The sequence below is a fragment of the Hibiscus syriacus genome, unplaced genomic scaffold, assembly GCF_006381635.1.
Source record: "Hibiscus syriacus cultivar Baekdansim isolate YM2019G1 unplaced genomic scaffold, ASM638163v2 tig00117048_pilon, whole genome shotgun sequence".
NCBI classification, from domain to species: Eukaryota; Viridiplantae; Streptophyta; class Magnoliopsida; order Malvales; family Malvaceae; genus Hibiscus; species Hibiscus syriacus.
In genome coordinates this window covers 13,058,166-13,085,698 of record NW_024063538.1, presented here as the reverse complement: position 1 = coordinate 13,085,698, position 27,533 = coordinate 13,058,166, and the positions used below count along the sequence as shown (strand labels likewise).

At 35.4% G+C, this 27,533-nt stretch overlaps 1 pseudogene; it reads left to right on the top strand.

Moving 5' to 3' along the window:
- The first annotated feature begins 2,288 nt into the window (after window positions 1-2,288).
- LOC120197632 lies at window positions 2,289-27,366 on the top strand (annotated as a pseudogene).
- The last annotated feature ends 167 nt before the right edge of the window (window positions 27,367-27,533 follow it).

Below are 27,533 nucleotides of genomic sequence, written 5' to 3'. Positions count from 1 at the left end.
AATTCATCGCAGATGGTCTCACAGTGATGACCAAGGGCTTGTTTGTTCTATGCATTGTCTTGGAACTTTCTGTTGTGCATCTCCTCTTTTTTCCTCATCTTTCTCAAATGATTCTATTTCCTTACTGTCCATCAATTTTTGTAGTAACCCCTTAAATTCAGTGCAAAGCTTAATTTTGTGTCATTCTTCTTGGTGATATTCACAATAATTTTCACACTCATTGGGCTTTGGCTTAGGATCTTGTCGAATCATGATGGCCTGATAAAGTTATTGGAATACTCAACTGAAGGGAGATTTTATTTCATCAACAACCTTCTTCGTTTTTCTCCTGTTCTCCTCATGGATTGCGTTCACACCTTTACCTCCATGATTCGATAATGGGTGTGTCTATACATCTGATGAATCAAATTGCAATCCCCTAGTATTAATCAGATTTTGCACAACCTTTTTCAAGGCCAAATAGTTCTCAACAGAGTGACTAGCAATTCTATCGTGGTAATAACAATGTGCATTTACGTCATACCAATGAGGGTACGGCGGTTACAGAGGAGTCAAACGATATGGACGCACCACATCCGCCTTTAACAAGGAGGTGTATATCTCATAATAGGGTACTGGTAGTGGTGTGAAGGACATTCTCTCATTCTCCTTGCGAGGTCCCCTTGAATCATTTATGGTGGTGTTCGTGTCATTCCTTTCAACTCTAGGTTGGGTTATTGTGACACTTTGTACAATATTCTCTTTGTAGACATTTGCATTATTAACTTCATTTTCTTTTTTTTGGTATACTGGTTTTTTTGAACTGGACCCATCAAATGCCTTGATCTTATCACTTTTTATAGCGTTCTCGATGAGCTCCCCCGAGATAACCAAGTCAGCAAAGTTTTTGGTGGCATTTCCAAGCAGATGCCCTAAGTACGAAGCCTTCAAGGTGTTAACGAAAATTACAGTAGCTTCTTTTTCGAGTAAAGGGGGTTGGACTTGTGCGGCTACGTCATGCCACTTCTAGGCATATTGTCAGAAAGTCTCGTTATTTCTTTTTTCCATATTCTGAAAAGTCCACCGATCAGGAACCATATCTGTGACATGGCGATACTGTTCTAGGAATGCCTTTGCCAAGTCTCTCCATGATTTAATGTGAGCCCTAGTTAATTGGTTGTACCACTTGGCGGCAGATCATTTCAAACTGTCTTGAAAACAGTAAATTAGTACGTTTTCATCTTGCACAAGGCCGACCATCCTTCGGCAAAACATGGTGATATGAGATGAAGGGCATGTGGTGCCATCGTATTTTTCAAATTCGGGAACCTTGAACTTCATAGGGATGATAAAGTCTGGGACCAAACTTAGCTCTCTGGCGTCATACCCATAGAATAGTTCAATCACATCTACCGATTTTACCCTTTCTTCCAAATTCTTAAACTGTTGAGTTATTTCTTCATTGGATTTTTCCTTTACGGCTAACTCATTCAGATCTGGGATTAGATGCTCAGTACTAAATTCTCCTAGCCTTACACCTGGAATAGGCTTATAGCTGGGAATGTGGATCCCAATTGGTGTTGTTGATTCTCATTGTTGATGTATGCATGACATCGGGCTTCTTGAGGTACCGAAGAGCGAGCAGAAATGTGTATAGGTGTGAAACCAGGAGGAGGACCGGAGGAGGACCGGATTCTATTGTGAACCTTGGAGGGGGTATAGGTTCTTGGTTAGAGGAGGTGGGATTTCCAGCACAACCTTTTTCAGCATGCTTCTTGAATAGGTCATCTATTTTCTGCAGCACATCCAGTTGTGAACTGGCATTGTCGGCCTCAATCTTTTCAAATTTACTTCTCATTTCTGCCTGCATGTCTTTCTGCTCTTGCTTGAGACGGGCCAATTTTCCGTCCATCTTCTTACTCACTTTCCTGGTACCGTAAGGATGTTGTGTTTCTTTGTTGCTAACGGGGGCCAGGGTAGTTGTGATTAGAAACCTTATTGTATTATTTTGGTGTTTTTAATTAATGAATGCATGTCTTAATGCAAGATATTTAAAATTCATACATAAATAAATACAATGAAGAATGAATGTATGCAAGTGGTATTGATCCCAAAAATTTAATTGTCATAGAACAACTTCCATTATAACAAAAAGTTTTCATTACCTAATAGTTCATTTCTGTTATTTTTAAATTTCTTATGTATTTCTTCTTCTTTACCGGTAAACACTGAGTTGAGAGAAAGGGCCTAAGCGAGATAAGGTTTTTTTTAGATTCTTGGTAAGGATTTTGGTAGCGCGCTCTTTGGTGATGGCAGATGAAAAATCGACGGTCCAAATGACGACTAGAGATCGAGAACTTCTACTTACGGTTGCTGACTCCATACGCGGTGATTCCTCCAAAGATTCTTCTTCTTCGTCTTCCTCTTCTTCGCATCACACCGGCCGTGAGGTATCCTTTCTCTAATTTCATTTTTTGAACTTATTTTTATAAACAGATTTTTTGTTGTTGAATTGGATTTACGACTGTGTTTGAATTAGATTTGGCTTGGTTTGCAGTTTTTTTTTTCTGGTTGCTATTTGTAAACTAAGATTGGATTCGAAGTTTATAAATTTAATAGTCATTTAATAGAGCGTTATGGTAATTTCTGTGACCGAATTGGTTGTTAATAGAGAGAAATCGGCTGTTTCAAATTCATTTTTAAGCTGGAAGTTATTGATATTAGAAGAGGTCTGGAAATTGACTGTTTTTAATTGTGTTTGACTTGGTATTGGGACGTTGAATGTTGCATAATTTACTGGAGCTATTAAGGAAGAGGAAATGGTTTATGTTTTATGAGAAAGTTATGATTAGAAGATGAGACCATTTGGATATAACAGGACCGACTTGATAGGGTTCCATACTACATTTTTAATAATAAGGGGTTGTGTTTTCGTTTTAGAGCTTTCTATGCATCTATGATTAATTTTCCAGCTTAAAATGATATGTAAGAATGTTAATGCTTGAACAAATTTGGGGTATAGAAGTATAGGCTTGAATTTGAAGTCATCCCAATGTTACGACATTATCTTTTTTCTGGTTGATGGAGTGGGTTAGTGAGGAGATCTTTCAAAAGAAATGTTAACAAGGTTTGTTTTATGCAGTCCTTTTAAAAAATTGTCCTGAGCTGGGCTTCAAAGAAGTTCATGACAGGATGGTATGTGGCATTCTTTCTTCTCCTTTCTTTAGCTTTATGAACATGTGATGGATGTTCCTACAATTTTCATACATGTGATGGATGTTCCTACAATTTTCATCTGTATGATAATGATTTGGAGAATGCTATTATTATCTTCTTACAGAAAAAAGGTGATACATACATTCCTCCAGTTCAGCCTCTTCTGTTATATCCTTGATAATGAGTGAAAATGCTTTCCCTAATGTACCGAGCCTAATTTGTTTTTTTAGGTTTTACCTTTTATGTGTAATTACAGTAAATTTTAGAACTTTGTATACTATTAATTCTTGGAATAAGAGATAAATCTAAATACCTTGAATATTTACCAATTATCAGCTATTTCGTAAAAACCAGAATAGCTGGGATGGATTCGCTGTCCCTTGGGAATTATTCAGACATTACTCATTATAGCAAGTATCTTCATTCACAATGCTTTATTGGGAGAGTTATGTTGAAATCTTGGTATGATAATTGAAATGGATGTAACACAATTAATCATGGGAACAGCCTGACATGTTCTTTTAATTTTTTTTTTGTTTCCATTTTTTTCTTTCCATAAGCTTCTCATAAAATGAATGTCTTGAAATTTTCTACTTCTCTATCATCTTACAAAATGTTTGTTCTTTAGACTGGAGTTTGTAAATAGTTTTTCTTTTCACAAGGCTTTTGAATGAGAATGAGAATTACGAGTGCATGGGTGATATATTCTTTAGACTGGAGGAATCTTAATTTGTGTTTCTTTAATTTTTCCAAAACTTATGCCTTATCCCACCTAATACTTATTAGCATTCTTCATATGAAATTTCGACAGAATTAGACTTCAATATCATGGAAATAAATACATATATATGTTCAGTACCTTTTAAAATATGAAAAACGTTAGTTATATTTTAGTTTTATGTATCTTGCAGATGATAAGTTCTACAAGAAAGCTAAATTGGTTTACAGGTAGTGAGCTTTGCAAATTATTTATGCATTCCACGTATATTTTTGTTTCTTTATCAATTTTATCAAGAATCTCTTCTTTAAGAGTATGTACCATCTGGTTAACAGGTTTATTCAATGTTTTGACCTCGTTTTGCTTCCTGGATAGGTCTTGGATTTGTAATTTCTATTACATTCATCTTTTTGGTTGGGGTATTCATGTCATCTTGGTTGGCAGCTTCCGTCCTGGGCCTTGGTGAGTAGTTTATCAAATGGATGCCATTTGTTCGTCACATCTACAATGCGTCCAAGCAGATTAGTTCTGCTATATCACCAGGTACACCACTCTGCTGGTTTTCTTCTACATGAAGTAAATTAGTTTGGTTGGTCATATTATTAAAACTGGTTCAGGTTGTCACAATCTATATGGTAAATCATTTTTTTGTTTACATCTTTACTTTATTTCGGATCAGAACACACAAGGCTTCAAGGAAGTAACCATCATAAGGCATCCGCATATCATCCGCATATCGGCGAATACGCATTTGGATTCATCACTTCATCTGTTGCTTTGCAGGTAGGCAAATAAAGTTTTTCTTCCTAAATTATCATTTTGGTGTGCACTGTTTTTGTTATTTCCCGATTCATAATGTTCATGTTTCATATGATCTTATTCGCATGCATGTCTTCATAACCTTTTTTCCCCATAAAACTCTGGAGGCTGCCTGTTTCCAAGTAGTTGGGTTCTCGTTTCTATAGGACTCTTGTTCGAAAAGACTGCTTGTGCCCAATATTTGACATCTCATCATCTACTTTGCTGTACTATCAACATTTAACATCTAAATGAGATTTAAATTGTAACACTCCTAACCCGTACCCGACCTGGATACGAATCCGAGGTATCACATCAACTTTTCAAAACATTTACTTTTGAGAAGTGTATATAAAATTGAAACTCGAAATTGTATTTTAGTGGTGAAACCCTTATAATAAAATTTCTATTAAAAAATTCAAAATACATAATTCGATAATTTACATAAATATAAAAGTGTATGATTACAAAACAGATCAGAGCATTACATTTCAGAACTTGTAATACATGCCAACAATTTATAAAATAACAAAAAACCTACGATTTAATTTATTCTGACTTGTTTTTTTTGCGGGAGTATGCTGATCACGTCTAGCTTTAACCCTATACTTTCTTCGAACCTATAATACCCCAAATATCAAGTCAGAGACTTTATTGAAAATATTTAAAATTTGAATATTTATTTAAATAAATGATAAAGGATGAGAAAATGATTGGAATAGTATTTTAGATTAAAGTGTAACAATAGATGAATTAAGAGGGCATTTTGGTCCTTTAAGGGGAAATGAATTTAAAATATAGTTTTCCTTATCGGGGATTTTAATAGGGGAAAAGAGGAAAGTTAAGTTATTTTATGCATCTTCTTCTTCGTCCCATTGGTTGTGCTCTCCTCCATAGCCAAAGGTAAATTTCATTTAGCTAGTTCTTCCTTCCGATTCTGGTTTGCTCTTGTAACATTAAGTAATGTGTAAGCTTAAGGAAGGGTTAAAGAAGATTAAAACTAAGAGGTGGATGTTTTATATGAGATTTAAGGAAATGAGTTTTTGAATGATATGTGGATACATGAGTTTTTATTGAGGTTTATTAGTAGAATTGACTTGTCAAATGAGTGAATAAGAGATTAGAAGCATGAGATATGACTAAAAACATACTAGAAAAAGTGATATGATTCTTGAGTTGAGATGTTCTATGGAGATTTTAGATGTTATAAAGGTTAAATGAAGGAAAGTTAGTAGGTATAAGTAAATAAGAGTTTAATAGTATTGTTGGGAGTAAACATAAGGAAAATTGATCAAATTTGGGTAAGAATCGGGGTAAAAAATGGAAATTCTGGGTAAGGTTATCAGTACTGATAGAACAGTATCGATACTATAAGTATAAATGGGTAGAAAAGTGATGAATAGTATCAGTACTGATGCAAGTAGTATCGATATTGATGGGGTATCGATACCAAAAAGGAAAGTATTGATACCATGGATTACAGAATGCCAAAATGGTATCGATACAGAAATGGAGTATCGATACTGAAATAGAGTATCGATACCATAGTATAGAAGTATCGATACCATGGTAGGGGTACCGATACTATTGAGCTAGGAATTTTAAGGTGGGTTAAAATTGTTATAGAAAATTTAATAATAGTACTTTTGAGTATTGTTAAAGTATAAATGTTAGAGAATATACTAACAATGGGTATGGTATGTATCTTTAATGGATTTTAAAGTATAAATGTATCTTTATATTATATATGTTTATAATGTTTATAATGTGTGTATCATTGATATTATGATTCATTTTTAGCGTTAGAACTGTTTTAAATAAAAGATTAATGGCCTAGTTGTGCATTTGATAGAACGGTGTCAATTATTACAGTAGATGAAAGGTTAAATACATTTGAGTAAAAGATTAATGGCCTAGCTATGCATTTGACAGAAATGTGTCAATTATGCCAGTTAGATGAAAGATTAAATACCTTTAAGTAAAAGATTAATGGCCTAGTTGTGCATTTGACATAAAGGTGTCAATTATGTCAGTTAGATGAAAGGTTAAATACCTTTGAGTAAAAGAATAATGACCTATCTGTGCATTTGACAGAAAGGTGTAAATTATGCCAGTTAGATTAAAGGTTAAATACCTTTGAGTAAAAGAATAATTGCCTAGTTGTGCATTTGATAGAAAGATGTCAATTATGCCATTTAGATGAAAGGCTAGATGTCTTTGAGTTAAAGATTAAATGTCTAACTGTGCATTTGGTAGAAATGTGTCAATAATGCAAGTTAGATGAAAGGCTAAATGACTTTGGGTAAAAGACTAAATGTTTAACAGTGTATTTTGACATAAACAATATCAATTATTGATTTGACTAAAAAGTTTGTAATGGAATCCCATAAAATAGACAATTTATCATTGTTTCGATAGTAAGGGCATACTTATGAATAAATTATAATTCTTTTACAAGGTTATGCATCACTAAGTAAATACTTAACGTGTGTTGATTTCATGCGTAGGTAACAATCAAAGATTTGTCGAGTAAGGAGTGCAGCTATCATCAATTAAAGGTTGACTAGTCAGTCAACAACATTGTGACAATCATACTCATTTTGGAACTTAGCTGGCATGTAATTAAATCTAAGAAAATATTTTGTAATATATTTAAAGTAGTATGTTTCAGTGAATGTTTTGTCATTGTGTTAAATTGTGAGGTTTTAAATTTTGAACAAAAAAATTTATGGGTTTTCAAATGACCAAATGTTTTAAAAGTGATTTGGCATCTGTATCTCGTGTACAGAAGGGTATAGGGAGGTTGGTGTTACATTTATTGGTATCAGAGCTACAATTTAGCCGATTCTCTACCAAACCTAGTTTTTTTAAAATAGAAAAGGGATTACATGCCACTAAGATTGTCACTATTACTGATAAGGTGTCATTAGAGTGTAATTGATGACACTTATTACTATGCATGTTCTAATAGATGTCAAAATCCTCGAACTCACGTAGAGTGAGGGAACAAGAGATGATAGAAGGGACTGGTAGAGAAAGTTACGAGGCTAATAGTGAGCGGCTGGTCCCATCTGAAAATGCTAGTGCACCTGCACATCAAGGGATGTCGGTACCAGAGTTTGAAGCTTTTATGCAAGCTCTTGGCACTATATTAACCCGTTTTCAACCTCTTCCACCTCCTGATCCTCCAGTACCGAGGATGTTGATCCCAAAGGACCTAAAGAGTTTAGGAGCTCCTGAATTTCGTGGAGAAGAAGAGGAAGGCCCTATGGAGGCTGATTTATGGTTGAATGATGTAATGATAATGCTTGAAAGTATTCACTACTCAGATTCAGAGAAGCTGGGTGGAGTTGTACGTTGCTAAGGGGGTTAGCTCGAGTGTGATGGTCAAATACTACAATGTATGCACCACTTGAACAATTGACCTGACAGTTTTTCCAGGAAGAATTTAACAATAAGTATATTGGTGAGCAGTTCAGACGAGCGTATGAAGTTTCTTAATTTGAAACAAGGTGACCGAGCAGTACATGAATACGAGGCTGAGAATAATAAGTTAAGCCATTTTGCTACTGATGTGGTTCCTAATGATAAGGCACGATGCGATTGGTTTATTGAAGGATTGAGGCCAAAGTTGAAAGAAATGATGTTGGCTTTGAGTTTGCCTAACTTGCAAGAAGTTATTAACCGAGCCAAAGCTATCGAGAGAGCTCAAGCGGAAACATTAGCAGTGGAATAGAGTTTGTAGACGGGGAAAAGGGTTGGAACGCCTTCAACTCCCCATTATGTTAAGAGAGGCAAGGGCTCGAGTTCTAGATATACATATAGAGAGGGTTCTGCTATAGTTTCATAGAAAACAATAGTCTCAATTGGTTGATGCTAGCTCAGGTAGAGCAGTTAGAGACAGAAATATATGTTAGACATGTGGTAGAGCACACCGGGGAGTATGTAGGCTTCTCAATGGAGCTTGCGTCCAATGTGATGAGACTGGTCACTTTGCCCGAAGCTGTCCAAGGAAATCTGGGGACCATTCAGTGCAATCTGAAAGATTGGTGGCAGCCTCTAATAGAAGCAGAGGAAGGGGAAGATCAAGGGGATAAGATGAACCCATACAGCGACAAGAGACTCGAGGAATTGCCAGAATATATAACATTAAGACCAATGAGGATCGGGATAACTCAGAGATCATAACATGTATTTTCCATCTTTTTTATGAGCATGTATTTGTATTTTTTGACCCTGGTTCTACACATTCATACATTATACAAAGTTGGTTAGAGCTACAGGAATTCATTTAGAACCAACCTTTAGTGAAATAATAGCGGTAAATCCTATGAGTCACAGTGCGAGAGTAGATCGGGTGTGTAGAAAATGTCCAATAAAAATCCAATGGATCTTGTTTCCGGTAAAATTAATGGAGTTTCCTTTCGTTGAGTTTGAAATCATTTTGGGTATGAATTAGTTGTCTCCACATCATGGATGTGTTGATTGTTGTCAGAATTGATTACTTATTAAAGATGCGAAAGGCTCAGAGATTGTAGTGATTGGCGAAAAAGTGAAATCACCATCCAATATGATATCAGCCATGACTGCAAAGAAAATGATGTCAAAGGGGTGTATAGCTTTTCTAGATAATGTGGTGGATGCTCGAATGTCAGAGCTGAGATTAAACGATATTCTAATAGTTAAGGAATTTCCAGAGGAATTACTGGGGTTACCTCCAGATCGTGAAGTGGAATCAGAATTGAGGTTTACACGTGTATCGAACCTGTTTCTATGGCCCCGTATCGAATGGCTCCAACAGAGTTAAGAGAACCAAAAGTCGAGTTACAAGAGTTACTTAATAAGGGATTTATCAAACCTAGTGTTTCTCCTTGGGGAGCACCGGTTTTTATTTGTGAAAAAGTATGATGGGTCTATGCGGTTGTGTATTGACTATCGTCAATTGAATAAAGTAACGATAAAGAACAAGTATCCTCTCTTGAGCAATGATGATTTGTTTGATCAATTGAACGGTGCATAGGTGTTCTCTAAGATAGACCTGAGGTCGGGGTACCATCAATTAATGATCGAGAATGATAGTATTTCGAAGATAATTTTTCAGACTCGGTATGGACACTATGAGTTCATGGTAATGCCATTTGGATTAACTAATGCTCCTGCATCATTTTTTGACTTGATGAACCGATTATTCCAACCTTACTTGGATAAATTTGTGGTGGTATTCATAGACGATATTTTGGTGTATTCCAAGTCAAGAGAGGACCATGTTGACCATCTTCTAGTGGTTTTTCAGATACTTCAAGAGAAGAAGTTGTATGCCAAATTGTCCAAGTGCGAATTTTGGTTATCTAAGATTTCTTTCCTTGGTCATATAGTCTCTGCAGAAGGCATAAGAGTATATCAAAAAAAGATTCAAACCATAGTAGATTGGCAACCTCCAAAGAATATCTCTAAGGTTAGAAGTTTCTTGGGGCTTGATGGTTATTATAGACGATTCATGAAGAAGTTTTCAATGTTAGCTTTACTGCTAACTAAATTGTTGTGGAAATATTTGCCTTTTGTTTGGTCGGAGAAATGCCAAGAAAGTTTTAAATTGTTAAAGAGAATAGTAATAGAGGCCCCAGTACTTGTGCAACCTGAGTAAGGTAAGGATTATGTCATTTTTAGTGATGCATCCCATAATGGATTGGGATGTGTGTTGATGTAAGAAGGGAAAGTTGTGGTTTATGTCACAAGACAGCTGAAGAATCACGAGAGAAATTACCCAACGCATGACTTGGAAATGACAGTGGTAGTGTTTGCTTTGAAAATTTGGAGCCATTATTTGTATGGTGAGCATTGCCATGTTTATACGGATCACAATAGTCTAAAGTACCTGCTGACTCAGAAAGAGCTGAATTTGAGACAGAGAAGATGGATTAAGCTATTAAAAGATTATGATTTGATTATTGATTATCATCCCGGAAAGGCTAATGTGGTAGCAGATGCGCTCACTCGAAAGACTTTTATAGCTTTACAAGCTTTGGATGCGCATATGTCTTTAAAAGAAGATGGTGCCTTGATTGCTGAACTTAAGTTAAAGCTGATGCTTTTGCATCGGGTAAGAGAGTTGCAAGGTCGAGATGATAAATGCTTGGTGAGAATGGCGCAAGTTGAAAAAGAAGAGACCAAAGACTTTGAAATGAGAGTCGATGGATGTTTATATTATCGTGGAAGACTTTGCATTCCCGATAATAATGAATTGAAGAAAGATATTCTTACCGAGGGACACTGTAGTCCTTTGATGATGCATCCAGGCGGGAATAAGATGTACCAAGATTTGAAGAGTCGTTATTGGTGGTCTGGTATGAAAAGAGATGTATCGGAGTTTATTGCCAAATATTTGACATGTCAGCAAGTGAAAGCTGAACATCAGGTGCCTTCCGGATTGCTACAACCGATATCCATTCCTGAGTGGAAGTGAGAACGTGTTACAATGGATTTTGTTTAGGGATTTCCTTTGACACCAGGCAAAAAGGACTCGATATGGGTAATTGTTGATACATTGACCAAGACGACTCATTTTATTCCAGTTCGAGTAGATTACTCAATGGATAACAATGCGGAGTTGTATATAAAAGAGATAGTCAAACTGCATGGAGTGCCTATATCAATAGTTTTCGATCGAGACCCAAGGTTTACTTTAAGATTTTAAAAGTCATTACATGAGGCATTGGGTACTTGATTATATTTAGCACAGCTTTTCATCTGTACACAGATGGACAGTCCTAGTGAAGTATACATATATTGGAGAATATGCTAAGGGCATGTGTGATTGAGTTTAAAGGATCATGAGAAAGGTATTTGCCTTTAGCTGAATTTTCTTATAACAATAGTTACCAATCAAGTATTAAGATGGCTCCGTATGAAGCGTTGTATGGGAGAAAATGTCGAACACCATTAAATTGGTTTGAACTTAAAGATCAAAATCTAATTGGCCCGGATTTGATGAAAGAAATGGAGGAGAAAGTAAAAATTATCCAGGATAATTTGAAGATAGCCTCCGATCGACATAAATCTTATGTTGATTTGAAACGAAAAGAAATCGAATTTTGAGTGGGAGACAAAATATTTCTTAAGGTATCGCCTTGGAAGAAAGTATTGCAATTTGGGCGAAAAGGAAAGCTTAGTCTGAGATTCATTAGACCTTGTGAGATCTTGAAAAAGGTTGGACCCGTAGCTTATCAATTAGCTTTGCCTTCGGATATGGACAAAATTCATAATGTTTTCCACGTATTAATGCTTAGAAGGTATAGATCAGATCCATCTCATGTAATCACACCGGAAGAGATAGAAATCCAACCAGATTTAACTTATGAGGAAGAACCAGTGCGAATCTTGGCTAAGGAAACCAAGGAATTGTGTAACAAAAAGATTCCGTTAGTTAAAGTTCTTTGGCAGAATAATAAGGTAGAAGAGGCTACTTGGGAAGGATAGGAGGACATGAGGAAGCAGTTTCCACATCTCTTCGTTCCAGGTATTTATTTAAATTCGAGGATGAATTTTCTTAAGGGGGAGAATTGTAATATCCCAAATATCAGGTCAGGGACTTTATTAAAAAGATTTAAAATTTGAATATTTATTTAAATAAATGATAAAAGATGAGAAAATGATTGGAATAATGTTTTAGATTAAAGTGTAACAATAGATGAATTAAGAGGGCATTTTGGTCCTTTAAGGGGAAATGAATTTAAAATATATTTTTCCTTATTAGGGATTTTAATAGGGGAAAGAGGAAAGTTAAGTTATTTTACTCATCTTCTTCTTCTTCCCGTGGGTTGTGCTCTCCTCCATAGCAAAAGGTAAATTTCATTTAGCTAGTTCTTTATTCTGATTCTGGTTTGCTCTTATAACATTAAGTAATGTGTAAGCTTAAGGAAGGGTTAAAGAAGATTAAAACTAAGAGGTGGATGTTTCATATGAGATTAAAACATTAAGTAATGTTTCATATGTGGATACATGAGTTTTTATTGAGGCTAATTAGTAGAATTGACTTGTCAAATGAGTGAATAAGAGATTAAAAGAATTAGATATGATTAAAAACATACTAGAAAAAGTGATACGATTCTTGAGTTGAGATGTTATATGGAGATTTTAGATGTTATAAGAGGTTAAATGAAGGAAAGTTGGTATGTATAAGTAAATAAGAGTTTAATAGTATTGTTGGGAGTAAACATAAGGAAAATTGACCAAATGTGGGTAAGAATCAAGCTGAAAAATGGAAATTCTGGGTAAGGGTATCGGTACTAATACAATAGTACCAATACTATAGGTTTAAATGGGTAAAAAAGTGATGAACAGTATCGGTACCGATACAAGTAGTATCGATACTGATGGGGTATCGATACCAAAAAGGAAAGTATCGATACCATAGATTTTAGAATGTCACAATGGTATCGATACTGAAATGGAGTATCGATACCATGGTAGGGGTACCGATACTACTGAGCTAGGAATTTTAAGGTGGGTTGAAATTGTTATAGAAAATTTAATAATAGTACTTTTGAGTATTGTTAAAGTATAAATGGTAGAGAATATACTAACAAATGGTATGGTATGTATCTTTAATGGATGTTTGAATAGATCGAAATCAAGCTCCCTAGTCAAGTAAGAAAAAGGTCAAAGACAAAGTTGTCGAGTAGTTGGACCACACTACAGCATATCAGGTGAGTGCATACAATGTAATTACATGGGTTGAGGGAGACTCACAATAAGTCCAACTCAATTGTTTAAATTAATGTATGTTTTACTTTATATTATATATGTTTATAATGTGTGTAGTATTGATATTATGATTGATTTTTAGCGCAAGAACTGTTTTAAATAAAATATTAATGGCCTAGCTATACATTTGACAAAAAATGTCAATTACGCTAGTTAGATGAAAGGATAAATACATTTAAGTAAAAGATTAATGGCCTAATTGTGTACTTGACATAAAGGTGTCAATTATTCTAGTTAGATGAAAGGTTAAATACCTTTGAGTAAAAGATTAATGGCCTAGCTATGCATTTGACTGAAAGGTGTCAATTATGCCAGTTAGATGAAAGGTTAAATACCTTTGAGTAAAAGAATAATGACCTAACTGTGCATTTGATAGAAAGGTGTCAATTATGCCAGTTATATGAAAGGCTAAATACCTTTGAGTAAAAGAATAATTGTCTAGTTGTGCATTTGACCGAAATGTGTCAATTATGCCAGTTAGATGAAAGGCTAACCTTTGAGTTAAAGATTAAATGCCTAGCTGTGCATTTGACAGAAAGATTTCAATAACGCACGTTAGATGAAAGGTTAAATGCCTTTTGGTAAACAACTAAATGCTTAACAGTGCATTTTGACATAAACGATATCAATTATTGATTTGACTAAAAGGCTTGCAATAGAATCCCATAAAGTAAACAATTTATCATGGTTCGATAGTAAGGACATACTTATGAATAAATTGTAATTCTTTTACGAGGTTATACATCACTAAGTAAATACTTAATATGTGTTGATTTCATGTGTAGGTAACGATCAAAGATTTGTCGAGTAAGAAGTGCAGCTGCAACAACTATCATCAATTAAAGGTTGACTCGTCAGTAACATTGTAACAATCATACTCATTTTGGAACTTAACTGGCATGTAATGAAATCTAAGGAAATATTTTGTAATATATTTAAAGTATTATGTTTTAGTGAATGTTTTGTCATTGTGTTAAATGGTGTGGTTTTAAATTTTGAACAAAAAAATTATGGGTTTTTAAATGACCAAATGTTTTAAAAGTGATGTGGAATTTGTATCTCATGTACGAAGGGTATACGGGAGATGGGTGTTACAGAACCTACGTGTGAAACAATCACACGCTAAGTCATTGACTCTGTGAGGCAAGTACGAGTATAATAAAACATGGTAAAAGCTTTTCTGACTCATCTAAAAGAAATCATTTCATAAGAAGTTCAATTTACCATTCATGATAAGAATGTATACTTTATATAGTGTTTGATTTATATTACTTTTTTTTAATAGCCCATGCATACTACTGAGAATTCTAGGTATTTGAGTACATTGAGGTTTTACACTAATGCAGTCACCACTGCTCACAAAATTTGCATCGAAGTGCCACATATTTGTCCCTAAGGACCACATAGTTTTGTCTGGAATGACCACATAGGTTTGTCCCGAAAGACCACATAGGTTTGTCCTGAGGGAGCACATAGAACCCTCGACTCTTGGCATCTCAACTATACCTCTAATTATCATATATATATATATATACACACACACACATTGGGCTTTAGCTTTATCATTATTTTTCATTTAACTATGTAAGGTGTGTCTTATTCTCATAAAGTACATTCACATATGGTTCACTTTCACGTATATCACTTTTGGTTGAGCACATAGATTATTTTCATATAGAACATTTTCTTATAAGCATATTCATATATCATATGTTCACAATCATGTACATATAATAATCAAAACATAGCTTTAGAATTATAACTTGAATAAAGCATTATAACAATATGGCGTAAAAGAAATAAAACGATTTTCGATCGAAAACTCTGAGTTGGCTTATCGCAAGACGTCCTCAAATCTAACAAAAAACAAATGAGTTGCACTCACCTTTGCCTCACGTAAGTCCTAAATGGGATCCTTTTTCCTTTCGATCAATCTTGAACTATATCAAATCTTTTGATACTCTTTCGATCCAAATCTACATATAAATATAGCCAAAATTAATAACGAATTTCCACTAAGGGTTCATCAGTTAGCAATTACATAAACGAAACAACAACTCTTAATTTTAATTTCAGACTGAATTATATTGGTACTCCTTACAGTATCGATATTTCTCTTCTATGGTATCGATACCTACTTCTATATCGATACCATTTTAGCATTCTAAAATTTCAATTTCGTTTAAGGTATCGATACCTTTCTCTTGGTATCGATACCTACACATCAGTATCGATACTTCTTAAATAAGTATCGATATTGTTCATCCAACTCAAATATCATCCTTCTATTTTAACCTGATATTTGTGATGTTCTTTTAGTACCGATACCCTTACCTATATTTCACCTCATTTACTTCGAATTTTACACATACCTAACCTAAATCTTAAACTTTTAGCTCCATTCACACCCTCAAACTTGTCAACACTTATCCCAATCAACATATATCCAATAATCCCCTTTTTACGTCCAATTTCTTTATAGAATTCTTAAAACTAAAAATCATACCATATTTTCAAACATGTTCTTAATCATTTCTAATACTTCAAATCCCTTAATTAGACCTTTGACAAGTAAAATATGCATTTAGAAATTCATTTACCACTCAATCTATCAAATCCCCTTAACAACCCATTTTACTAATCCATTAATAATTCACTAATCTCTTAGTTTTAATCAACCTTAAGCTTTCCTTAATCTTATATATCACCCAAAGACTAAAAACCAAACTAAAATACAAGAATTCATCAACTAAATCTCATTTACCTTTGAAATGGTTTCCACGGGCAAAGAGGAAGAAGATAACTAATGATTCTAGATTTTTCGTTCTCTTCCCTTATTCCAAGTGTTTTATATTCATTAAAATGGAATATAAAATTCCTTTCCTTTAAGAATATCATAATGCCCTTCCAATATCTCATCTTTAATATCATGTCCTAAACAAAATTTCCAAAATTAATCATTGAACTTTTCAACTTATTCCAATTAAACCACTAAATTTTAAATTCTTACATTTTAGTCACTGACCTAATGTTTGGGATATTACAATTTTCCCCCTTAAGAAAAGTCATCATTGAATTTTCACTGCACAAATAGATGAGGAAAATGTATTATCATATCATCTTCACATTTCTATGTCATCTCTTCTACTTTGTGATTTCTCCATAGAACTTTAACCAAGGGGATTGTCTTGTTTCTTAGTTTCTTAACTTCATATGCTAAAATTTGCATTGGTTTTTCCTCGTAAGTCAGGCCATGTCGAACTTCTATTTCTTCAGGTTCTATAATATATGAAGGATCTGATCGATATCTTCTGAGCATTGACACGTGAAAAACATTATGAATCTTTTCCATATCTGGTGGCAAAGCTAACTGATATGCCACTGGTTCAACTCTTTTTAATATCTCATAGGGTCCAATAAACCTAGGACTGAGCTTTCCTTTACGTTCAAATTAGAGAATCTTCTTCCAAGGTGATACTTCGAGAAACACTTTGTCACCTACTTGGAACTCAATTTACTTTCTTTTCAAATCCACATAGGATTTTTGTCTGTTTGATTCCACTTTAAGGTTATGATGGATCACTTGAACCTTTTCTTTAACTTCTTTAATTAGATCAGGACCATAATATCTCGATCTTTTAATTCATACCAATTAAATGACATTCTGCATTTCCTTTCATATAACGCTTCATACGGGGCCATTTTAATGCTTGATTGATAATTGTTATTGTACGTAAATTCTGCAAGGGGTAGATATTTCTCCCACGAACCATGGAACTCGATCACAAATGTTCTTAGCATATCCTTCAAAACCTGAATCGTTTTCTCCGATTAACTATCAGACTGTGGATGAAAAGTTATGCTAAAATTCAACTGAGTACCCAAATCTTCATGTAAAGACTTCCAAAACCTCGAAGTGAACCTTGGATCTCTATCAGATACTATTGAAAGTGGCACTCCATGCAATCAAACTATCTCCTTGATGTATAATTCTGCATATTTATTCATTGAAAAATCAATTCAAACAGGAATAAAATGTGCAGTCTTTGTCAATCAATCCATAATAACCCAAATTGAATCATTTTTTTTTTGTGTGAAAGGTAACCCAGTTACGAAATCCATAGTAATTATTTCCCATTTCCATTGAGGAATAGCGATCGGTTATAAAAGTTCTAAAGGCACTTGATGTTCAACTTTCACTTGTTGGCAGGTGAGACACTTTGCAACAAACTCTGATATTTCTCTTTTCATGCTTGGCCACCAGAAATGCCCTTTCAGATCTTGATACATCTTGTTCCCTCCTAGATACATAGTCAAAGGAATACAATGCGCTTCATAAAGAATATCTCTCTTCAACTCTTCATCATTTGGAATACAAATAGTGTCTCTGTAATATAAGCATCCATTTGATTTTACTTCAAAGTCCTTGATTCCACCTTTTTCCACTTGTTCTATTTATATTAAACACTTACCATATTTTCTTTGAAATTCCTTTATTCAATCCAAGAGTAAAGGTTTTATCTTCAATTCAACCATTAGAGCATCATTGTCCTTTAACGCAAGTCGAGCATCTAACACGCGTAGAGCTACAAAAGTCATTCGGCTAAGAGCATCAGCTACCACGTTGGCTTTCCCGGGGTAATAATCTATGATTGCATCATAGTATTTAAGTAGCTCAATCCATATCCTTTTTCTTAATTTTATCTCTTTTTGAGTCAACAGGTACTTTAAACTTTTGTGATCCATGTAAATGTAACAACGCTCACCATATAAATAGTGGCGCCATATCTTCAGTGCAAACACTACCACTGCTAACTCAAGATCGTGCGTCAGATAATTCTTATCATGTGGCTTAAGTTGTCTAGAAGCATAGGCTACTACTTTTTCATCTTGCATCAAGACACATCCCAGACTATTATGGGAAGCATCGCTAAAATTGTATAATCCTTGCCCAATTCTGGTTGTACTAACACTAGAGCCTCTGTGAGAACTTTATTTAAAGATTCAAAACTCTTTTGACATTTATCCATCCATATGAAAGGTACATCTTTCTTTAACAGCTTGGTCAAAGGGAAGGAAATCATCGAAAAGTCCTTTACGAACCTTCGATAATATCCAACCAAACTCAAGAAACTCCGTACTTCTGAAACATTTCTGGAACTTCCCAATTTAATATAGCTTAAATCTTCTGAGGATTCACCCGAATCCCCTCTGTATAAACCACATGTCTAAGAAACATTACTTCTGATAGCCAAAACTCGCATTTAGACAACTTAGCATAAAACTTCTTGTCTTGTAGTGTTTGAAGAATAACCCGCATATGGGAGTCATGCTCCTTATTTTTCTGTGAATAGACCGAAATATCGTCAATGAAAATGACCATAAACTGATCGAGATAGGGTTGAAACACTCTATTCATGAGATCCATAAATACAGCTAGTGCATGGTGTCATAGACCGCGAGCCCACAATCGAGGTCAGCACAAGAGAAGTAGCCCAAGAATACTTAAGTGACATTTTGGACCTTCCTGGATCCATGAAGACTGGCCCATTCCATGGAGATGAAGAGCCTTGCACGTTTATGGTAGGAGAATCCTTAGTTTAATGCAAAATCCTCATGATTATTTCCATAAACTTTGTAATCTTTTATCTAAGGTAACATATAACTAGCTTGATAGAGTTTCTATAGTTAAGAGAAGATTTTGTAATCATAATCCCTTGATTGGTGGGATTTTAGAGATTGTATTCAATCTAGGTCGTCGATGTACTTATATCTTAGTCGTTCATTGAGGGGAGCTTCCACTATAAATAGAGGCATCTCCTCCTCATTTGTACTCACTTCTTCATTTTGAGAAATCACAGAGCATTCTCTCAAAGTTCTCTTGTCTTACTTTTGTGCTAGTTCTCTTATTCTTTGCTTCCGTTGAGAATCTAAGCATATTTGCTTGGGTTGTTTTTAGGCTGACCTAGCTGCAATCACAGAGAAGACGACTAAGGTTGCACATTTAAGGCGTTGAAGTTCCAAGGGCTTGATTGCGGAGGTATGCCATCGAGACTGCAAAGGGTACTTTGCTCGAAATAATCAAAGAATGGTTGACCCATGACCCTGTGGCTGAAAGAATCATTGATGGATCTAAAGAGGGGCAAACCAATGATTTTTGGATCGAGGGTAAGTTGCTTTATTATCGTGGACATCGTCTCTTTGTGCCTCGATATGGAAAGTTACGCAAGGAGCTCATGAAGGAATGTCATGATTCCATATGGACGGGACATCCTGGAGTTGATCGGACTTTGGCACTACTTTTGGAGCAGTACTATTGGCCACACATGACTGAAGATGTGCAGGCCTACGTGAATACTTGTCTTGTAAGCCAACAAGACAAAATTGAGGCCAAGAAACCGGCGAGACTACTGTAACCTTTGCCTATTCCTGAGCGCCCATAGAAAAGTATATCAATGGATTTTATTATTGGTTTGCCCAAGAGTGATGGACTTTCGAGTATACTGGTTAAGGTTAATAGGTTTTCGAAGTATGTAATGTTTATTCCAGTGTCTAAGGCGTGTCCAACCATGGAGGTGCCTCGACCTTTCCTCAAACATGTGGTGAAGTTTTGGGGGACACCGAATAGTGACCGGGACACACGGTTCACAAGAAGGTTCTGGACGGATTTGTTCAAGTTGATGGGATCGAGCTTAAACTTTTTCACCGCAGTTCATCCACAAACCGATGAGTGAACTAAGCGAGTGAATGCTCTATTGGAGATTTACCTAAGGCACTATGTGAGTACCAACCAATGTGACTGGCCGAAGTTGTTGGATGTGGCCCAGTTTTCCTACAACTTACAATGGAGCGAGGCGACAAACCAGAGTCCGTTCGAGATCGTGATCGGATAACAACCATTGACACCCAACACAATTGTTAACAAGTATGAGGGGAAAAATCCAGCAGTATATAAGGTTGCCAAGGAGTGGCATGAACAACATGACTAAGCTCGAGTTTGTTTGAACAAGGAGAGGAAGCAGACCAAGAAGTGGGTCAACTGTAAGCATAGCGACGTAAACTTTGAAGTTGGCGATCTTTTCCTTGCAAAATTGGCCAACATTTTGCGTAATGTAGATGTGTAAAAGGGGTTTGTGCGAAGGTATGAGGGTCTGTTCCGAGTAGTGAAGAGGGTAAGCACCATGGCCTATAAGTTGGATTTGCCTCCAACCATCCGAGCGCATCACGTGATCCATGTTAGTCTACTCAAGCCGTACTTCTAGGATACGAAGGATCTGGATCGAGGCAAGTAATAATGAGCGCCAGTCGGAGTAACAGTCTCCTATAACAAGGAGATTCAAGATATACAGATGGAGAGAGTTATTCAATGACCATGACACTGCCCGAGGCATGAGTACTTTATTATGTGGAAGGGACAACCTGAGTGTGAAGGGAGTTGGAAGCATGCCGAGGGACTTTGGCAATTCAAGACCATGATAGACCAGTTTCATACCAAACGAGTGACGAGGGCGTCACCGAAACCAGTGGGGGAGGGTGTCACGGACCGCGAGCCCACAACCGAGGTCAGCACAAGAGAAGTAGCCCAAGAATACTTAAGTGGCATTTTGGACCTTCCTAGACCCATGAAGACTGGCCCATACCATGGAGATGAAGAGCCTTGCACGTTTATGGCAGGAAAATCCTTGGTTTAATGCAAAATCCTCATGATTCTTTTCATAAACTTTGTAATCTTTTATCTAATGTAACATATAACTAGCTTGATAGAGTTTCCTTAGTTAAGAGAAGATTTTGTAATCACAATCCCTTGATTGGTGGGATTTAGAAGATTGTATTCGATCTAGGCCATCGATGTACCCACTTCTTCATTTTGAGAAATCACAGAGCATTCTCTCAAAGTTCTCTTGTCTTGCTTTTGTGCTAGTTCTCTTGTTCTTTGCTTCCGTTGAGAATCTAAGCATCTTTTTTTGGGTTGTTTTCAGGCTGACTTAACCGCAATCACAGAGAAGGCGACTAAGGCCACACATTCGAGGCGTTGAAGTTCCAAGAGTGTGACAATTGGTTAAACCAAATGGCATAAGTATGAATTCATAATAGCTATACTGAGTCCTAAAATCGTCTTTGAAATGTCCTTCTCTTGAATCTTCAACTGATGATAACCAGAACATAAATCAATCTTGGAAATACCGAAGCTCCCTTTAGTTTATCAAACAAATCATCGATTCTTGGGAGATGATAATTATTCTTTATGGTCACTTTATTGAGTTATCGATAATCAATGTAGAGATGCATCGAACCATCTTTCTTCTTTACAAATAATACTAGTGCACCCAATGACGATACACTAGGTCTGATAAATCCTTTATCCAATAGCTCTTGCAACTAAGTCTTTAGCTCACTCAGTTCTTTCGGGGCCATTCGGTAAGGAGCCATCGAAATTGGTGTTGTTCCCAGTATAACCTAAATTTGAAACTCAACCTCCCTATCTGGAGGTAATCTTGGTAATTGCTCAGGAAATACTTCTGGGAACTCTCAGACAGTCAGAATGTCTTTCAATCTTATCTCTTTGTCTCGAGTATTGATCACATTGGCAATGAAAACTTAACACCCTTGTAACATGAGCTTCTTAGCTGACATTACCGATATCACATTATCTAAAGGATTGATTCTCTCGTTGACCACACTAACTTCCGATCCATTGGAACTTCTCAAAACAACTCGTTTTAATTGACAATCAATATTGGCGTGATAATGATACAACTAATCCATTCCCAAAATAACCTTGAACTCATCAAAGGGTGATTTCATTAGATTATAAGGGAATTTAATTCCCTGAATTCTTATAAGACACCTTTGACAAATTTGATTACCCGAGCACTATGCCCTAATGGATTAGTCACAACCACCTCACTACTAATAGATTCTAAAAAAATTCTCAAATCTTTCACCAATTTGCTACTAACATAAGAATAAGTTGATCCCGGGTCAATCAAACCAAAATAGATTTATCAAACAACTGGAAAGTACCTGCAATGATCTTCGGATCATCACGATCTTCATTAGTCTTAAGGTTGTATACTCGAGAAGTTGAGCGCACTTCAGGTTGAGTGGTAGACTCATACTAATTCTTTCATCATCCTCGTCCTGTACCTCTCTGAGGTACAGTAGTAGATTTCTCTCTTTGTGCAGGCTCTCCAGTCATCAATGGGCAGTCTCGGATAAAATGTTTGTCTCCCCATATTTAAAACATGCTCCAGAGACTCTTCGACATATTTCACTATGTTGTTTGCCACAATACTGACATTGAGTTGACTTTTTTACTCCTGATTCAACTGATTGGGTCTATCTAGCTCTTACATGATTGGATCCTCTACCTGCGGATGCAGTTGATTCTGATCTAGTCTGAGGTCAAAAACTCAAACTTTAACTTTTCTTCGATTGTAATCCACTCGTTAAAGTATCCACTCTCTTATTCCACTGGGTCTTTTGTTCCCTATATCTTTCATTTTGAGCTTTCTCTAAGGCTTTAGCTTGATTCACCACCTCTTAAAATGTGGAAAGGTTCAATGCTAATAATAGCTCCTTCAATCTGGGGCGTAAACATTCTACGAACCAGTCATAGGAATATTTTTTCGTAGGGACTAACTCCGTTGCAAATCTACTCAACTTATTGAACTCACACTCATACTCATACAGTGCAATTCCCTTGTTTCAAACTCATAAATTCTTTTTTCATTTGACGGATAAACTGGTCACCTATATATTTGTTCTTGAATTCTTCTAAAAAGAATGGCCACGTCACTTGATCTCGAGATGCTCTCATCATCACATTTGTCCACCATATTCGTGCTTGTCCTCCCAATAATGAGACTACATCATCTAATTTCTCTATTTCAGAACAATGAAGACCTTCAAGCGTAATCTTAAGGTCGTTTAACCACAAGTCCATAGCAACGGGACCTTTCTCAGCTTCTCCTCTAAATTCAGGTGCTCCTAAACTTCTTACCTTCTTAACCACATTCATCTTAGGAGCTGAGACAGCAGACAGTTAGAAACGCATCAAGATTGCGTCCAACATCTGAAAAAAGGTCCCTTGATTTTGTACATGCACTTCTTGAGGCGCATGTTCTTCACCTTGCCTACTTGGGGCAGAAATTACTACTGCCCTTATTTCTATCTCCCGCTTCACTTGAGAGCCCTCATAGTCCGACATCTATTAATATCAAACCATTATTCTATCAGCAAGGACATCATACTAATTACCTTTTCAGATAAAAAAGATTTAACTTTTAGTTAGCATGTATACTTTTTAAAACAAAAGATACTTCATTTCGAACATAAATTCAATTAAACCATAGCTTTGATACCAATAAATGTAACACCCCTAACCTGTACCCGACCCGGATACGAATCTGAGGTGTCACATTAAATTTTTGAAACATTTACTCTTGATAAGTGCATATAAAATTAAAACTCTAAATTGTATTTTAGTGGTGAAACCCTTATAATAAAATTTCTATTAAAAAAATCAAAATTAAAATATATCATTCGATAATTTACATAAATATAAAAGTGTATGATTACAAAATAGATCAGAGCGTTACATTTCAAAACTTGTAATACATGCCAACAATTTATAAAATAACAAGAAACCTACTATTTAATTTGTTCTGATCTGATCTTTTTGCGGGAGTATGATGTCCACGACTAGCTTTAACCCTCTGCTTTCTTTGAACCTACATGTGAAACAATCACACACTAAGTCGTTGACTTAGTGAGGCAAGTACAAGTATAATAAAACATGGTAAAAGCTTTTCTTACTCATCTCAAAGAAATTATTTCATAAGAAGTTCAATTTACCATTCATGAAAAGAATGTATACTTTATATAGTGTTTGGTTTATATTACTTCGTTTTTAATAGCCCAATGCATACTACTGAGAATTTTAGGTATTTGAATACATTGAGGTTATGAACTAATGCAGTCACCACTGCTTACATAATTTACACCGAAGTGCCACATGTTTGTCCCAAAGGACCACATAGTTTGTCCCGAAGGACCACAAGTTTTGTCACGAAGGACCACATAGGTTTGTCCCGAAGGACCACATAGGTTTATCCCGAAGGACCACATAGAACTCTCGACTCTTGGCATGCCAACTATTTAAAGTGTGCCTTATTCTCATAAAGTACATTCACATATGATTCACTTTCACGTATATCACTTTTGGCTGAGCACATAGATTATTTTCATATAAAACATTTTCGTATAAGCATATTCATATATCACATGTTCACAATTATGTACATATAACAATCGAAACATAGCTTTAGAAATATAACTTGAATAAAGCATTATAAAAATATGGCATAAAAGAAATAAAATGGTTTTCGATCGAAAACTCTGAGGTTGACTTATCGCAAGTCGTCCTTAAATCTAATATAAGACAAATGAGTTGCACTCACCTTTTCCTCACATAAGTCCTAAATGGAATCCTTTTACCTTTCGATCAATCTCATACTATATCAAATCTTTTGATACTCTTTCGATCCAAATCTACTTATCAATATATCCAAAATCAATAACAAATTTCCACTAAGGGTTCATCAGTTAGCAATTACATAAACGGAACAACAACTCTTAATTTAAATTCCAGACTGAATTGTATCGGTACCCCCTTACAGTACCAATACTTCTCTTCTATGGTACCAATACCCACTTCGGTATTGATACCAATTTAGCATTATGGAATTTCAATTTCGTCTAAGGTATCAATACCTTCCTCTTGGTATCGATACCTTCCTCTTTGTATCGATACCTACACATCAGTATCGATACTTCTTAAATAAGTATCAATACTATTCAGCCAACTCATATATCATTCTTCTATTTTAACTTGATAGTATCAGTAATGTTCTTCCAGTACCCAAATTTCACCTCGTTAACTTCGAATTTTACACATACCTCACCCAAATCTTAAACTTTTAGCTCCATTCATACCATCAAACTTGTCAACACTTATCCCAATCAACATATATCCAATAATCCCCTTTTTACATCCAATTTCCTTATGTAATTCTTAAAACTAAAAATCATACCATATTTTCAAACATGTTCTTAATCATTTCTAATACTTCAAATCCCTTAATTAGATCTTTGACAAGTCAAATATGCCTTTAGAAATTCATTTACCACTCAATCTCATCAAATCCCCTTAACAACCCATTTTACTAATCCATTAATAATTCACTAATCTCTTAGTTTTAATCAACCTTAAGCTTTCCTAAATCTTATATATCACCCAAATACTAAGAACCAAACCAAAATATAAGAATTCATCAACTAAATCTCACTTACCTTTGAAATTGTTTCCACATGCAAAGAGGAAGAAGATAACTAATGATTCCAGATTTTTTTCTTTTTCCTTCTCTTCCCTTGTTCCACTTGTTTTATATCCCTTAAGAAGGAATATAAAATTCATTTTCTTTAAAAAGACCATAATACCCTTCCTATATCCCATCTTTGATATCAAGTCTTAAACAAAATTTCCAAAATTAGTCATTGAACTTTTCAACTTATTCCAATAAACCACTAAATTTTAAATTCTTAAATTTTGGTCACTGATCCGATGTTTGGGATATTACATAAATCATTTTTAAATATTTGGTGGAAAAGTAGGATTTAAGACAAACCATTCAGTGTAAAATCAAGGATGCCATTTTATCTATTTTTGTTTTCAAATGCAGAGCTACTATGGTGAAGAAGAGCTATGCTGCGTTTTTATTCCCACAAATCATCTTAACATTGGTGATATATTCTTTGTCAATACCAAGGATGTCTTCAGACTTAACCTATCAGTCCGTGAAGGAATTGGTGAGGCATTCAACTTCTTATGTGTCGTTATTTACGAATTCGGAGGAAAAGGGTGGGGTTGGGTTGGATGGGGATGCAGGGAGGTGTTATTATATAGGTACCTAACTAGCTAGGGGTCTAAATGACACACCTGTGCTCCCAAGCTATTTGAATTCGACTCAGAAAATGCTCTATTCTGATTTGATCATTTTATAAGCCGAGCTCAAGTAACTTAGTACTCATAGTCGAGCATCTCCCAAGCCAAATCGAGCTTTTTATTCGTAACTTTTTAATATTTTGATTCTTTATATGAACTTACTACTTTACCCATAAAAATGAATATGGAATGAGCTCAAGCTCGTGTTTGAGTTTATAAATTGTGTAAACAAGCTTAATCCAGCGGAGCTTTGGATAGTTTGATATTATTTGAGCTGAGCTCGAGCTTAGATGAGAATATCCGATCATGCTCGAGTCGAGTTTTGAACAGTGAGTTTCAAATTGAACTTGAGCTTGGCTTTGCTCGGTTACAACCGAGCTATATGATGTTCCTTCTGGATTATCTTTATTAAAATCAATACGTGTGGTGTATATTTATATAATGAACAAAATAGAATAGATCGAAAAGTTATAACTTATGTCTATAACGTCTATTGTTTCAAGTTTTTAACTATATCGTACTTTTCTTCCATGGCAGAAATTGTTATATCCGGGGGAATGTCCATGCCACGGATCCTGTCAACACTAGATACTCATTTGGAAGGAAGTAGACTTGGAGGGAGCTGAGATATAAGGCGACAGTTGTAGAGATTTTGTTGTTCATTATTTATTGCATTTTCTCTAGCTCCGGGTTTCAATCACCGGATCGGTCACGCAATCGATGTGTTAGTATCACAGGATTCAGAATTAGATTATGAAAATTTGATGGTAGTGTCTGGTTTTGGTGTATATCCCTAACTTTGAGTTTGGATAGAATGTAAAACCGTTTGCTTTCTAGTGTAGATTGGTCTCAATAGTTTATATATGGCCTGCAATTGCTAACTCAATTAGCCCCACGGTTGTCTCGAAATCTGGCAATCACTGTTTTAGGGCATGGACCCTATTTTGGTTTAATCACGGCACATATAGTATGGAACGTAAATTAATGGTTAAGATTAAAAGTTGAAAATGAAGATAATTTTACAAATAAAAAAGATGAATAATGTGAACATAT